We start from the raw sequence: 14,223 nt of genomic DNA on the forward strand, positions 1-14,223 counted from the left end.
TCTCTGGCCTTAGTCTTCCACCATTCCGTGATTCTCAGTTTGTTATTAGAAGTAGTTGTATGGCCCCATTTCCAAATCAAATGTTCTTCTGTCTTTATGACTTTGCTCTTTCCACAGACTTTTATTAGTTATGCAAAGTACATGGTGTTTAATGTTTAACTACTAGATATATTGACTCGTCAGTCCCCAAGACAACTCTGTGAATTAAACACTCGTTATCATCCTCACTGTGCAGATAAGGGAATTGAGTCACACAAGGTAAAATAACTTCTCCACGGTTGAATATCCAATGGGTGTGAGAGCCAAGGTTTGAGTCCAACTACAAAATAGATTGGCCTATAATGTGTCTGCTGCTGCTGTATATACAAATGCTAAATTCTGTACCCTAACACCTGGTTGCTCCAAACAAGGAGATCCTCATGTATACCAGATTTTTTTTTTTTGCCTCCTAAGTTATCCCTGATTGGATAATAAAATCCCTACAACATGGGCTGGGCAGAAGAGAGGGGACAGAACAAAGTTTCCCTGGGCCTGGGGGCTCAGGCAGGGTCCATGAGGAGAAGGAAAGGACATGGAGGAGAAGGAAGGAGACACCACCCCATAGGGTAGGTGGATCGTGAGTGTATTACCATGAGGGGCAGCCTGTCAGAACACGAGTGACCCAGGCAGAGCATGGCAAGCAATACCTCGGGGTTATGGACAGGGAAGCAGAAAAAATAGCACAGAGGGTTGATGTCTGCCCAGTTCTAGTACTTTAAGGCTCATTCTAAATCTAAAAGTTTTGTGTCTTTTATTTGGGAACTAAATGATCTACGGTGGGGTAGAAACCCCCTAATAATATTTACTGTAGCAATGGCCACTCAATTATTGTGGTATTTTAAATATAACACACATTGAATCTCACAATTCAGGTGCAAGGCTTTTTATGTTTCCAATGTGACTGTACACCTGAGGTCATGTCTAGGTATAGAGACAGAACATGGCAGAAATACCTAGAACATTTTAAGGTCACCACACCGACCAAATGAAAGCCACAGGCTATACAGACTATGATGGATGAGGAGAAGGCTTAGTGCTCTCTGGGAGTCCCCTTCCCTAGTCTTGGGATAAGACTTCCAGTAAGTCAAGACCATATTCCTCTTTCATTTCTCAAGGAGCCAGGGGTAGACCCACATACATGATTTCTTTCCCTGCAGTGTTTTTTCCAAGTGCTGCCCTGTTTGAGGACTTGGCAAAGGTAAGCACCGTCAGAGGAAGGCCAGCATATGAATTCTGTATAACTCTGCTCTGACAGCATGTAGCACAATCCTATCAAGTACTGGAAGCCTTGCTGGAAAGATTAATCAACCTCTAGGATCAAAAGGCAGCAACCCGAGGGCCACAGGGCTGTAAATCAAGTCTGAAACCATAGCCCAGTATGGAAGTTCATCCTTGGATCTTATGTCAAAGAGCATTAGCATCCACAAGAAAAAAGAAACTGAAATGGAAAGGGGACGGGTAATGAACTCATGGCAAGGATATCTAAGTCATCTGGAAAGATCCCAGTGGAAAGACATCTAGCAAAGACACATGTCCAAGAAGCTCTCACCAAGAATCCCCATTCTGTGTTCTAAAACATTATATATACACACACATTGAATACTCATTTATACTCAGTTATGTGGATTGGTTCTCTGGGAACCTGACCTTAAGATAGAGATACATGTATAAAGGTGTTTGACAAGTGCTCTTGGGGACCATGGCTTTGACAAAGAGGAGAGAAGAGGATAGGGTGGAGAGCACTCTGGCTCTAATGCAGTCACAAGAGTATGCAGGCAGCCCTGTGTGGGGCTCAGGAGGTGGCCTGACCCTGAAGTCTTAGCCTGCACTGGAACAAGCAGGAGGCCCGGCCTTAAAGTCCCCATTGGCTAAGGACGAGGTTCCTGGTCAGAACCTAGTTACTACATTGTAACCACATAGCCATCCCTTCTCCAATATCATTCTTCCTGAATTTCCAAGTCCAATCATGAGGATATTTGGGGCTCCACTCTGATCCTTTACTCAGAGCAAACATAAAAATCAGGCAGATGGGCAGGGAGTGGAATGGCCTAAGGTTAGGCTAAACCTCAATTTTAATGGGTCCATAATTTCGGGAGGGAGTCCATTTGGCATTGTCATCTGTGGCTTCTGTGTCCTTATCCCGGGTATGCTGACTCTGAGAAACGATGCCACCTCACCTCACAGATGTCAGGGTGAAAATCATGTATGACTTTTCTGGGAAGAACTCTGCCTTTTACTACCATCTGGAGTTATACAACATCACTATGCACAGCGCAGAAGAGAGGGGTGGAGATTGTGGAGGCCTTACAATTTGAGGATCTTTTCTGATTGAGGCCCATATTTTTTCCTATGTAATTTTTCCCTTGCTCTTTCACAAATGATGGCTGACTTCATTCCTGGCCTGAAGTAAACTGGATTCCAAGGTTTTGGATTAGGGAAGCCCCTATTTTTGAGATGACAGGCCCAGCAAGTGATCCCACTGCATACAGGTTCCTATTCCCAAGGAAGTTGTTGCTCCAGAATCACAGCATGGGGGCAGCAGCACAGGATGTCTCCCAGCTTTCTCTCCTGCACCTGCTGCACTTTTAATAAGGCTGTTTGTTTGTTTGCTTGCTTTTTATTGGAAATACCTACAAAGCTGGTCAGAATTAATACATGCCTTAAATTCCAGCACCCACAAAATATTGTTTTTGCTTTTGTTTTTGTTTTATTTCATTTCATTATTGCTGTAATTGTTGTTAGGATTCTTATTGTTTTCTTTGGTAATTCCCTCTAGCTATTCAATTTGCAAGTAGAATGTAAAGCCATGCTCTGCATGGTCCTCTTATTCATGTTAAGGATTTTATTCTTACCACCAACAGCACAGATGAGCACAATATTTACTTTCAAATCAGGAAAACAGGCAGAAAGTAGAGAGCTGTGTTGTTTGGTCTCAGGTAACCAAACAATGAGGAGTGTAGGATGGCTTCCCAATGTTTTGGATCAGGTAAGCTTCTGTTATTGAGATGAAAGGCCTCTGCTGAAGCCTCCAGTTGAGTAACAGGGAGCCTGAAAAGGCTGAAAGAGTGGTTGTACCTTGAAGGTGAAGGCTGGCCCTTCAGTGCCTCTGCAGCCTGAGGCAGAGTTCTACTGGGAACAGAAGAGCACTTGGCCAGAGATCATAGGGGACTGCATTTTGGTTGAACCGTGAGACCTTAATGAGCAGAGGCCTCCATAGTCCTGATAAAGGGAAGCAGAGCCACATAGATGTGAGGGAACAATGGATCTTTGATCTGCCTGTTCTCTGCTACCATAATCTTTGCTGTATACATAGTATATGTAAATGACAAGGGCATCCTACTTTATCACATCTAGTCTCTCTAGATGTTAAAGCATGTGCAAGTGTAAACAGAGTAGAGTTAGTTCAGCAAAACATTGTGTCCCATTTTGTTAAAGACCTTTATTTTATTTCTATTTATATATTTTTTTTCTTTTTCTTGACTACTGATACCTAATTACTCTCCCACAATCCTTCCCCAATTCTCCTGCCACAGTCTTCTCTGAGTGTGTGAGGGCCAACTGTCTCAGTACCTCCCTCCTTTTACCAAAGCCTTTCCTGGTAGCATTGGTGAGGATACTGGTTTTGAATGCCTTGGACTTGGCTTTCTTCATGCTCCAGTTTGCTGGCTTTTGGAAGTTGGTGAAGAACTGTCTAGGAACTTGGTACTTTATCCAGATGGTACACAAGAGGCAATGGTTTTGTTAATATTCTTGAGAGTATATTTGAATCAAACCTTTCCTACTAATATCCTAACAATGACAAAGGTAATGGGGGGCTACACATTTATTCCATTAGTTTTCAGTTCTTCTCAGAGCAGCACTGTAGAAGCCCACAAAGCTGGCAAAGTTAAGTGAGGTCAGGCAGGGGTCCTTGTAGAGGGCCGCAATAACATTCGCCACCACTAGATATCGCTGGCTTCCACTGAGCCCCACGTGGTAGGCTAGGATAGACTCTGCCATTGCAAGATGGCGCCAGCCTTCGCCGCATCAGCCGGCCACCTTTCAGGAAGTTAACTGTGCGCATGTGCAAGAGTGCCTTTGTGCCAGGTCTTTGCCCACTCCGGGGCGTGCCTTATGAGATCATGGGTAACAACCAATCAGGTGTGGGTGCGCCGCACTAGGGTTTTATAAGCGCGCCATGTTGGCGCGGCATGGTTTTTCCTCTTCTAAGATTAATAAAGTGGTCACAGTAAGGATTTCTAAATGTCCGCGTGCTCCTTGCCGGCGAAAAGTCGCGCGCGGGACATTTGGTGCCGAGAACCCGGGACCCAGAAAGCTACATCATCGCCGGTGCCAAGAGGAAGCCTCCGTTTCACGGAAGAAATCCAGAAACTGTGGAATGCAGGTAAAAAACTCTGAGAGACTATGTTTAGCCTTGATCTGCTCCAGCTCAGTCCCCTGCCAGACGCGGCAGGTGCGGCTATGGTTGCTCTGGCAACCCTCGAGTTGTTTCTATTGACCTTTGAGTTTCTAGCTATCGCCAAACGGCATCAGAGGTCGCGTGGGAACTGCCCAGCTATAACAGCAAAGCGGAGAGTGTTGGGGGAAGGGCGAAGCGACAAAGGGTCAGAAACAGAGGGTAGTGAAAAGTTGCAACGAGAAAAGGATCCTGATCGATCTCAAGGACCAGGCCCCCCTGCGGTCTTACCACCACCAGAGGTGAAAGATTGGGGAAAGAACGTCCCGGGTGAGAAGGGAGGAGGTAAAAGGAACACAGTATTTTGGGAGAAAAACTTTGTCTTGGTGCTTATAAAAGGTGTTATTAAGCTCCCGCACCGGCTCTGGGGACGCCGCGGCATCCGGGCGCTGACTCGACAGCTTTACAGAGTCATACTGATCAGATTTGATAGAGGCAGACCGCCTGAAAATGTATTCAGGAGAATCAAGCAAAAGGACATTTCAGTGCCCGTGCACAGCCTGATAGAGTTAATATAATTGGGTTGTGAGTAAAAATACTCAGGGCTGTGTTTCACTTCCATACCATTGGCAAATGTTGGTTGTGCCGCTCAGATAATATATCTCAGTATCTTACAGGAATTGGGTTTCAACACGTTGGTGGACTAGTCCAGGAATTGAGACAATCCATCGCCCATATCAACTCCACTCGAGTGGATAGTCACCGTGAACACCATCTGGCTTTTTCCCCTCTTTGTCTATTGTTTGTCTCTGGTGCACCAGGATGTCCCCATGTCTGTCAGTGTATGTCTGTGGTTTTTGTTCCTCGTTGTCTAAATGTTTTATGTTTCATGTTCAAAAGAAAAAATGGTAAAAACTTTACCTGCTGGTCGTGCACACCTTGACTTGGTTTTAACTCGTTTCAAAAAGGAACAAATGAATAAAAAACAGTTTCAATCAGGCCTTTAGAGCCCTGCACCTGTAGCTAGGAATATAGGTCAGCTGGAGAAGCTGCCCAGAAGCTAAGCGTCTACACGAGCTGATCTTAAAAGCGCCAACAGCTTCTTCATACAAGAGTTGATAGCTGTTTCTCTTAGAAAAATCCCTGACTTATTACTTGACTCAACAGGTGACAAGGTGCTTCTCTTAAAATCATAGCTAAAAGGGTAAAAATGGTGTTTGGTCTAAATATTAAAGATAGGTGTAGCCACTTCAATTTTGTTTCTCATTGGTTTTAAATGTGTAAATATGCTCTACTTGCCTTGGTTATGGACTATTGGCTTTCAAGTTATTGGATATGGTTAAAAAGGTATAATATTGGTAACAGAAAGTTGACATAAAGCTGGTAATCTGGATGGAGTCATTCTAGATAACATGTGACATGAGCCAACCTAGGGAAACAGGTCTAAATTGAGGTAATATTTTTATGGAACTCTTATCCTAGAAACCAGGCTTCTAAAAGAATTTAGGACATTGTCCCTTGAGGTATTGGAGACCGCACCATTGTGCGTCCAAATGTAAGAATTGACAGTCAAACTTTGTAACATAATAGATAGACCTGGGGTGCCTTGGAGACTAGATTGTTTGTTGGAGGTTGAGTTTTGCTTTCCAAAGTTGTGGCTTGCCCTGAAGTTATCCGTATTCTAATGCTAATTTCCACTGCCCAGAGAACAGCTGCCTAGTCATGTACTCAGAACTCAGGTGACCTCGTGGCTGTGCTCTGGTGTTACAAAGAGAACTTAAAGATTGTGATTTAGGATTGCCAGTGTTACATTGACTAACTCAAACATATTTTTAATTAAGGAAAAATCATACAGGTAGAGATTGTTACAAGATTTACGAAGGATTGATGAGGTTTTGGAACTTGTGAGAGCATTACAGCCAGTTTACTTACTCCAACTGCCATTTCAGGATAGATTTAGAGGATTGCTAACAGCCTCATGTTAGATAATTTTGTTGCTTCTTCAGTGTAAGAAGTTAGAACTTAAATCTTTCAATGTATATAGAAATTTTTACTACAAACCTTTGCTCTTAAAATGAGCTTTAATATTTGGGGAGTAGCTGTCACACTACTCCAGATAAGAATATTTGAAGCTAATTTTAAGCTTCTAAAGATATGTTAATTGGCTAAGTACCTCACCTTACCAGAGGACTTCGGTCTTTGTTATGCACATTGGAGATAAAGCTTCAGCTGTGTTAGTACAGAGTTGTGGACTAGAGTCATGGAAGTATTTTGAATAGAAACCTGGTAAAACATATCTTATTCCAAACAACAGTTAATTGGTTACTACTAAATACTGATATTTGGCCTATTACATATACAACTTTTTCAGGCAAAATTGATAATTTTACTCTTTACATGCTTTTGTACTTCCTGCATATTTGTGCGTACAACCCATAGGAAATGCGCTTAGTGCATTTATAGGTGGTTCATCTAATGAAAAGGCTACATATATGATTAGATCACTTGTTTATTCTCCTGAGTTTCTGCTGCTTCAGCAAAGATTATTAAATTCCATGCTTTAGCCGCTGTTTTTAAAATGTTAAAAAATCAAGCTTTCAATTCATATACTGATAGCCAATGTGTGGTTTGTGGTTTACAATTGATTTCAATTACTTAATGCTTTATTAGAGACAAGTTTTCTACATGAAATCAGTGAGTGATTTCAGTGTAAATGTCTGACAACTCACTGTCCCTTCAGTGCTCTGGCTCAGACAACTAAACAAAACCATAGACCCAGCTCTTTAAAAATGGTAATAGAGTTGCTAACACACCCTCACGAAAAGAGGAAGACTACATTTGCTTACTTTCAACTCCCAGCTTCACCCTGCCAGCTCAGGGATTTCTAGTAAGACTGAATCTGGACAATATTTACAAGATTTGACATTTCTAATTAATGCTTATGTTTAGGTAAATAAAGTTTGTGAGGTGCTAGAGAAATGGCTTAGTGGTTAAGAGCACTAAATACTGTTCTTTTATAGGACATTTAAGAACTCAAACTGGATTGCCTGGGCTCTTTAGCAAGGGAGGACAGATACCAGACAGATTATAGTCCTTACATAAGAACAATTAGTAAAAAAATCTCATTCTTTATATATCCAATACAATTATGCTGGAGACAATAATTTGGTATACAGGTCAATTTATAAATACAAGTGCTCAGTGTCCTCAATTTAATCCTCGAGGACTTACCTTAATAAATAATATATTTACTATATCTTAATAAATAAAAAGGGGGAGTTATCCCCGTATGCTAAATAATGCTCCTTTTATTTCAGTTTTAAAATTTTGGATGCCAAAGTTTATGGCACCCTACAACTAGGCATACTTCTGCCTAGGTGAAATAGAGAGATCCACTTATTGACATGTTCCTGTCCAGATATTTTATATGGGGAAGAGGGAATGTTTGTGTTTTTTCTACAGGATGCTACAAGAGTGTGCCAGCTGCCTGAGTGGTTGCTGAGACTTGCTGATCCTGGTTATTCAGCTCTCCTGGTTCGGGTCCCCGGAGTCATTCCTCTGCCCTGAGAGGAAGATAGAAGATTCCCCTTCATCCTTTGTCATCACAGAGATTTTGCCGTTGCTGCAGTCAGTGTTACCGCTGCGTGTGTTCCCGTTCCACTGTGGCCTATGCTCAGACTCTGTACACTGCTGCTTGCTGACTCCAACTGTTACCCCAGTCCCTTCATTTCTCTGGTGACTCTTGCTGCCTTAACTGGTAACTGGTGTTGTCATTTTACAGACTGTAGCTTCACAGAAAGCCACCTGTGTAAAGCTACAGTGACTGGAGAACTCTGTCCTGGAAAAGACCTTGACACTTTCGCTGCTATTGTAGCAGCCTTTACTGCTGCAGACATTGTGTCTGCAGTGTCTGGAGTTATCCTCCCCCAATCTATTGTTAGACAAGTACAGTGGGTGAACTTTCTGGAGTAGTTACTAACAATTGGGAGTTCTAAATTTTATTATAGGAGCAGCTTGACTATGGTCCTTGGTGGTAACAGCTGAGGAGGACCAAATGAGGTACCCACTACTTATCGGGAGTGGCTCTGTTTGATGCAGCCCTATGCTGTGGATCAGTATTCATACCATGGTTGGTTTGCAAACTCAGATCTCAACAGTAACGTGACAAGGCCGTTATCACTCAAGCACTTGTGGCCATTGTACAAAGGGCCTCACCTGGAATTTGGTTATCTTGTTCAGGATTTACTCTGTATCTGAGTTCCCTGCTCCTGCACCCCATGGATCTGTGGGTCCATTGCACTGGGAGGAGAGGGACTCTCTCTGTATCTGAGTTCTCTGCTCCTGCACCCCATGGATCTGTGGATCCATTGCACTGGGATTGAGAGAGACTCAGTGTTCCTTTGATCAGCCCTTGCACATCGCTGAGGTTTCCTTATTGCACGCGATAGGGTGATCATGACTGCTATAAATTATATAAATTATAAGGGTGAGATGTAGAGGGCTGCAATAACATTCGCCAGCACTAGATGGCGCTGGCTTCCACTGCGCCCCACGTGGTAGGCTAGGATAGACTCTGCCATTGCAAGATGGCGCCAGCCTTCGCCGCACCAGCCGGCCCCCTTTCAGGAAGTTAACTGTGCGCATGTGCAAGAGTGCCTTTGTGCCAGGTCTTTGCCCACTCCGGGGCGTGCCTTATGAGATCATGGGTAACAACCAACCAGGTGTGGGTGCGCCGCACTAGGGTTTTATAAGCGCGCCATGTTGGCGCAGCATGGTTTTTCCTCTTCTAAGATTAATAAAGTGGTCACAGTAAGGATTTCTAAATGTCCGCGTGCTCCTTGCTGGCGAAAAGTCGCACGCAGGACAGGTCCTAATAGCACAGTCCTACTTTCTTAGAGTAACTCATAGGGACTTACCATATCCATACACCCATAGCTGTATATGCACTGGACCCCAGCGAAGTGCTCAACATTCATTGCATTTGTCACTCAGTTTGCCACAAATGTTAGATATCTGAAAAGTTCACCAAATTTGAAGGTGTGAATAAGTCCCAGTGACTGGAGTAAGCTCAAACAGTCTGTGACAACAAATAACTGCTTGAGCATCCAAGAGACAAGACGCTCACCAGGATCATAGTCTTTTCCCAGTAAGAAAATTTTAATATTAAGGCTTCAGATGAAAAGATAAATTAGGAGTTCTAGGCCAAAAAGTTTTATCCTCTGGCCTCAGGGTTGCAGCCATTCTTTCAGCCCTTCCTGGCCTCTCACAGGATCAGAGTTTTCACCTGGAAGCAGGAATATCTGGAAGGCACATAATACATATCCACAGACTACTCTTTGGGTACAAAATGACAGGCAACTTCAAGGCTTAAAGTCATTCTCTCTCTCTCTCTGTTTCTGTCTCTCTCTCTGTCTCTCTGTCTTTCTCTCTGTCTCTCTCTCTGTCTCTCTCTCTCTCTCTCTCTCTCTCTCTCTCTCTCTCTCTCTCACACACACACACACACATTTTGTGGCTACACACACTTAACATTCTTTTGTGCACTCTGCCTTTTTAATTGCAATTTTCTTTTCTCATACTCCCACGATCATGCACACGTCTGTTCATTACCCTTTCATTCTCACACACACTCTTCATACACACCTCATACATATCTCACACATACCACATGCACTCTCCTGTCACGCACACACACAATCTTCATACACACCTCATACATATCTCACACACACCACATGCACTCTCCTGTCACGCACACACACAGTCTTCATACACACCTCACACATATCGCACACACACCACATGCACTCTCCTGTCACGCACACACACAATCTTCATACACACCTCATACATATCTCACACACACCACATGCACTCTCCTGTCACTTACACAAACACTCTTCATACACACCTCATACATATCTCACACACACCACGTGCACTCTCCTGTCACGCTCACACAGAATCTTCATACACACCTCATACATATCTCACACACACCACATGCACTCTCCTGTCACGCACACACACAATCTTCACACACACCTCATACATATCTCACACATACCACATGCACTCTCCTGTCACGCACATACACAGTCTTCATACACACCTCACACATATCTCACACACACCACATGCACTCTCCTGTCACGCACACACACAATCTTCACACACACCTCATACATATCTCACACATACCACATGCACTCTCCTGTCACGCACATACACAGTCTTCATACACACCTCACACATATCTCACACACACCACATGCACTCTCCTGTCACGCACACACACAATCTTCATACACACCTCACACATATCTCACACACACCACATGCACTCTCCTGTCACGCACACACACAATCTTCATACACACCTCACATTCTCTCCTCACTCATTCTCACATGCTCTCCTCATGCTCTCTCCCTGGCTCTCACATTTGTTCTCAGAATCGCTCTCTCATTAGCTCCCTCATTCACTCTTCACATTCTCACTCCACTCACTCTTCACATGCTCTTCTCATGCTCTCTCATTCGCTCTCACATTTGTTCTTACATTTGCTCTGTCATTTACTCTCTCATTCACTCCCGCATGCTCTCTCTCATTTACTCTTCACATATTCTGTAGCCTTTCTCTTGCCCCAGTCCTTTATTCATGATGCAAAAGCGGGTAGAAAAATGACATTTTTTAATCATTGCCAAATCAGATGCAAAGAATGACTACATCCCACCAAGATCTAAGAATTGCAACTGTTCCCCAAAGTTTCAGGCTTCCCCCATACCCAGGCCTGTGGCCAATATAATAATAATTGTAAACTTATCATTATTTAAACTTTAATTCTTTACTTTTATACTTCAGAGTCCAAAGCTCCGAGGTCAGCTAATTGCATTTTCCTGAGACTCTCTAATGATAAATGACATGGGCAAAACTGCCAGGCAGTGGCCAGAAAGAATCAAGGTAACCCTTAGCACAGTAATTCCACTAGCTTTCTGTTCCTTGCACACAATGACTCTCATAAGAGTTCCAGTAGTTTGACTTAGTTTACTAGTATATAATTTTATATATTCTATATTTCCTTAACTAGTCTGTAATATTATATAAGACTTATTTCCTAACTTCAATAACCTTTTCCTTTCCTAGCGCCCGATTGTTGCCTCTAATTCATTTTCTCTTATTTTCTTCAAGCTGTCTTTGCAAGTCAAACCTTAATCTGGAACTTCAATTGTGCAGTTATTACATATTTTCCAAGATGAGAATACACAATATGCACCTGGGCCGCTAGGGATATGCTGTGCTGTGCCCCTATGCATCAATTTCCAATTGTCTAAGAATCATAACCTCAAGGAACATCTAGTTTCACAGAATTCACCAGAGCAGAAGTAGAAAGACGTAGGAAAGTCAGACATAATAGAATAATTGTGCACACCAAGGCCACCTGATAAGCAGTCACACACAAATGAAATCTATACAGCCCTTGTCCAGGGATAAGGTTTGGAGAAATGGAAACAACCAGTTTTTAAAAAGAGCTACTGTGGGCTACTGAGATGTCTCCATCCCGGACTGCTGCAAGCAGCCTCTTATTTCAGATGGTGAGTTCATGGAGAGATGTGTCTCCTGCTTCTCAGGGTTCCAAGAAGCCACCCTACTTTACAAGGAGCTGCTGCAGGCTTCTGAGATGTCTCCATCCCGGCCTACTGCCTGCAGTCCCTGTCATTGTATGTTGTCCCCAGCATTAGCCAGAGCAAGCAGACAACAAGAGGAGGTCAAAGGGATACAGATTGGAAAGGAAGATGTCAAAATATCACTATTGCGGATGACAGAAGAGTACACTTGATTCACCCCAAAAGTTACACCAGAGAACTCCTAAGCCTGATAAACAACTTCAGCAAGTGCCTGGGTATAATATTAACTCAAACATATCAGTAGCCTTCCTCTACACAAAAGATAAAGAAGCTGAGAAAGAAATTAGGGAAATGACACCTTTCATAACAGTCCCAAATAATATAAAAATACCACAGTGTGACTTTTATCAAACAAGTGAAAGATCTGTGTGATAAGAACTTCATGATCTGAAGAAAGAAATTGAAGAAGATCTCAGAAAATGGAAAGATCTTCCATGCTCATGGCTTGTCAGGATGAAGATAGTAAAAATGGCCATTTTACCCAAAGTGACCTACAGATTCAATGCAATCCCCATCAAAATTCCAATCCAATTCTTCATAGGGTTAGACAGAACAATTTGCAAATTCACTTGGAATAACAAAAGAACACAGGATCGCTAAAACTATCCCCAACAATAAAGGACTTCCCTGGGAATCACCATCCCTGAACTCAAGCAGTATTACAGAGCATTGGTGATAAAAACTGTATGGTATTGGTACAGAGACAGGAAGATATACCAGTGGAATACAATTGCAGACACAGAAATGAACCCACACACCTATCTATGATCACTTGATTTTTGACAAAAGAGACAAAACCATCCAGTGGAAAAAATATACTTTTTAAGCAAATGGTGCCAGTTCCACTGGAGGTCAGCATATGGAAGAGTCCAAATCATCCCCTGCTTATTGCCCTGGACAAAGCTTAAGTCCAGGTGGATCAAGGACCTCTACATCAAACCAGATACACTCAAACAAAGAGAAGCAAAAGTGGGGAAGAATCTTGAACACAAGGACACTGGAAAAAATTTCCTGAACAAAACACAAATGGCTTATGCTCTACGATCAAGAGTAGACAGATGGGACCTCATAAAGGTACAAAGCTTCTGTAAGGCAAAGGACACTGTGGTTAAGACTAAACAGCAACAAACAGATTGGGAAAAGACCTTTACTAATCCTACAACTGATAGAGGGCTAATATCCAAAATATACAAAGAACTCATGAAGTTGGACTGTAGGGAGACTAATAACCCTAATAAAAATTGCAGTTCAGAGCTAAACAAAGAATTCACAGCTGAGGAATATGGAGTGGCTGAGATGCACCAAAAGAAATGTTCAACATCATTAGTTATAAGGGAAATGCAAATCAAAACAACCCTGAGATTCCACCTCACACCAGTCTGAATGCCTAAGATCAAATACTCAGGCAACAGAAGATGCTTGCATGGATATGAGAAAGAGGAACACTCCTCCATTGTTGGTGAGATTGCAGACTGGTACAACCATTCTGGATATCAGTCTGGAGGTTCCTCAGAAAATTGGACATTGCACTAGCTGACGACCCAGCTATACCTCTCTTGCACATATTCCCACAAGATACTCCAACATACAAGAGGGCACATGCTCCACCATGTTCATAGCGGCCATATTTATAATAGTCAGAAAATGAAAAGATCCCAGATGCCCTTCAACAGAGGAATGGAAACAGAAAGTGTGGTACATCTACACAATGGAGTACTACAGCGATATCAAAAACAATGACTTCATGAATTTCATAGGCAAATAGAATGAACTAAAACATATCATCCTGAGTGAGTTAACCCAATCACAGAAACACACACATGGTATGCACTCATTGATAAGTGGATATTAGCCCAAATGCTGGAATTCCCCAAGATTCACAGACCAAATCAAATTCAGGAAGGATGACCAAAATGTAGATGCTTCACTTCTTCCTTTAAAAGAGAAGAAGAATCCCTATTGAAAGGATAGGGAGACAAAGTTTACAACAGAGCCTGGAGGAATGGCCATTCAGAGTCTACCCCACGAGTGACCTATGCACATACAGCCTTCAAACTAGATAAGGTGGATGAAGCTAAGAGGTGCAGGCTGACAGGAACTGGATA

Source organism: Rattus norvegicus, chromosome 9 (assembly GCF_021556685.1).
Source record: "Rattus norvegicus strain SHRSP/BbbUtx chromosome 9, alternate assembly SHRSP_T2T, whole genome shotgun sequence".
Lineage (NCBI taxonomy): Eukaryota > Metazoa > Chordata > Mammalia > Rodentia > Muridae > Rattus > Rattus norvegicus.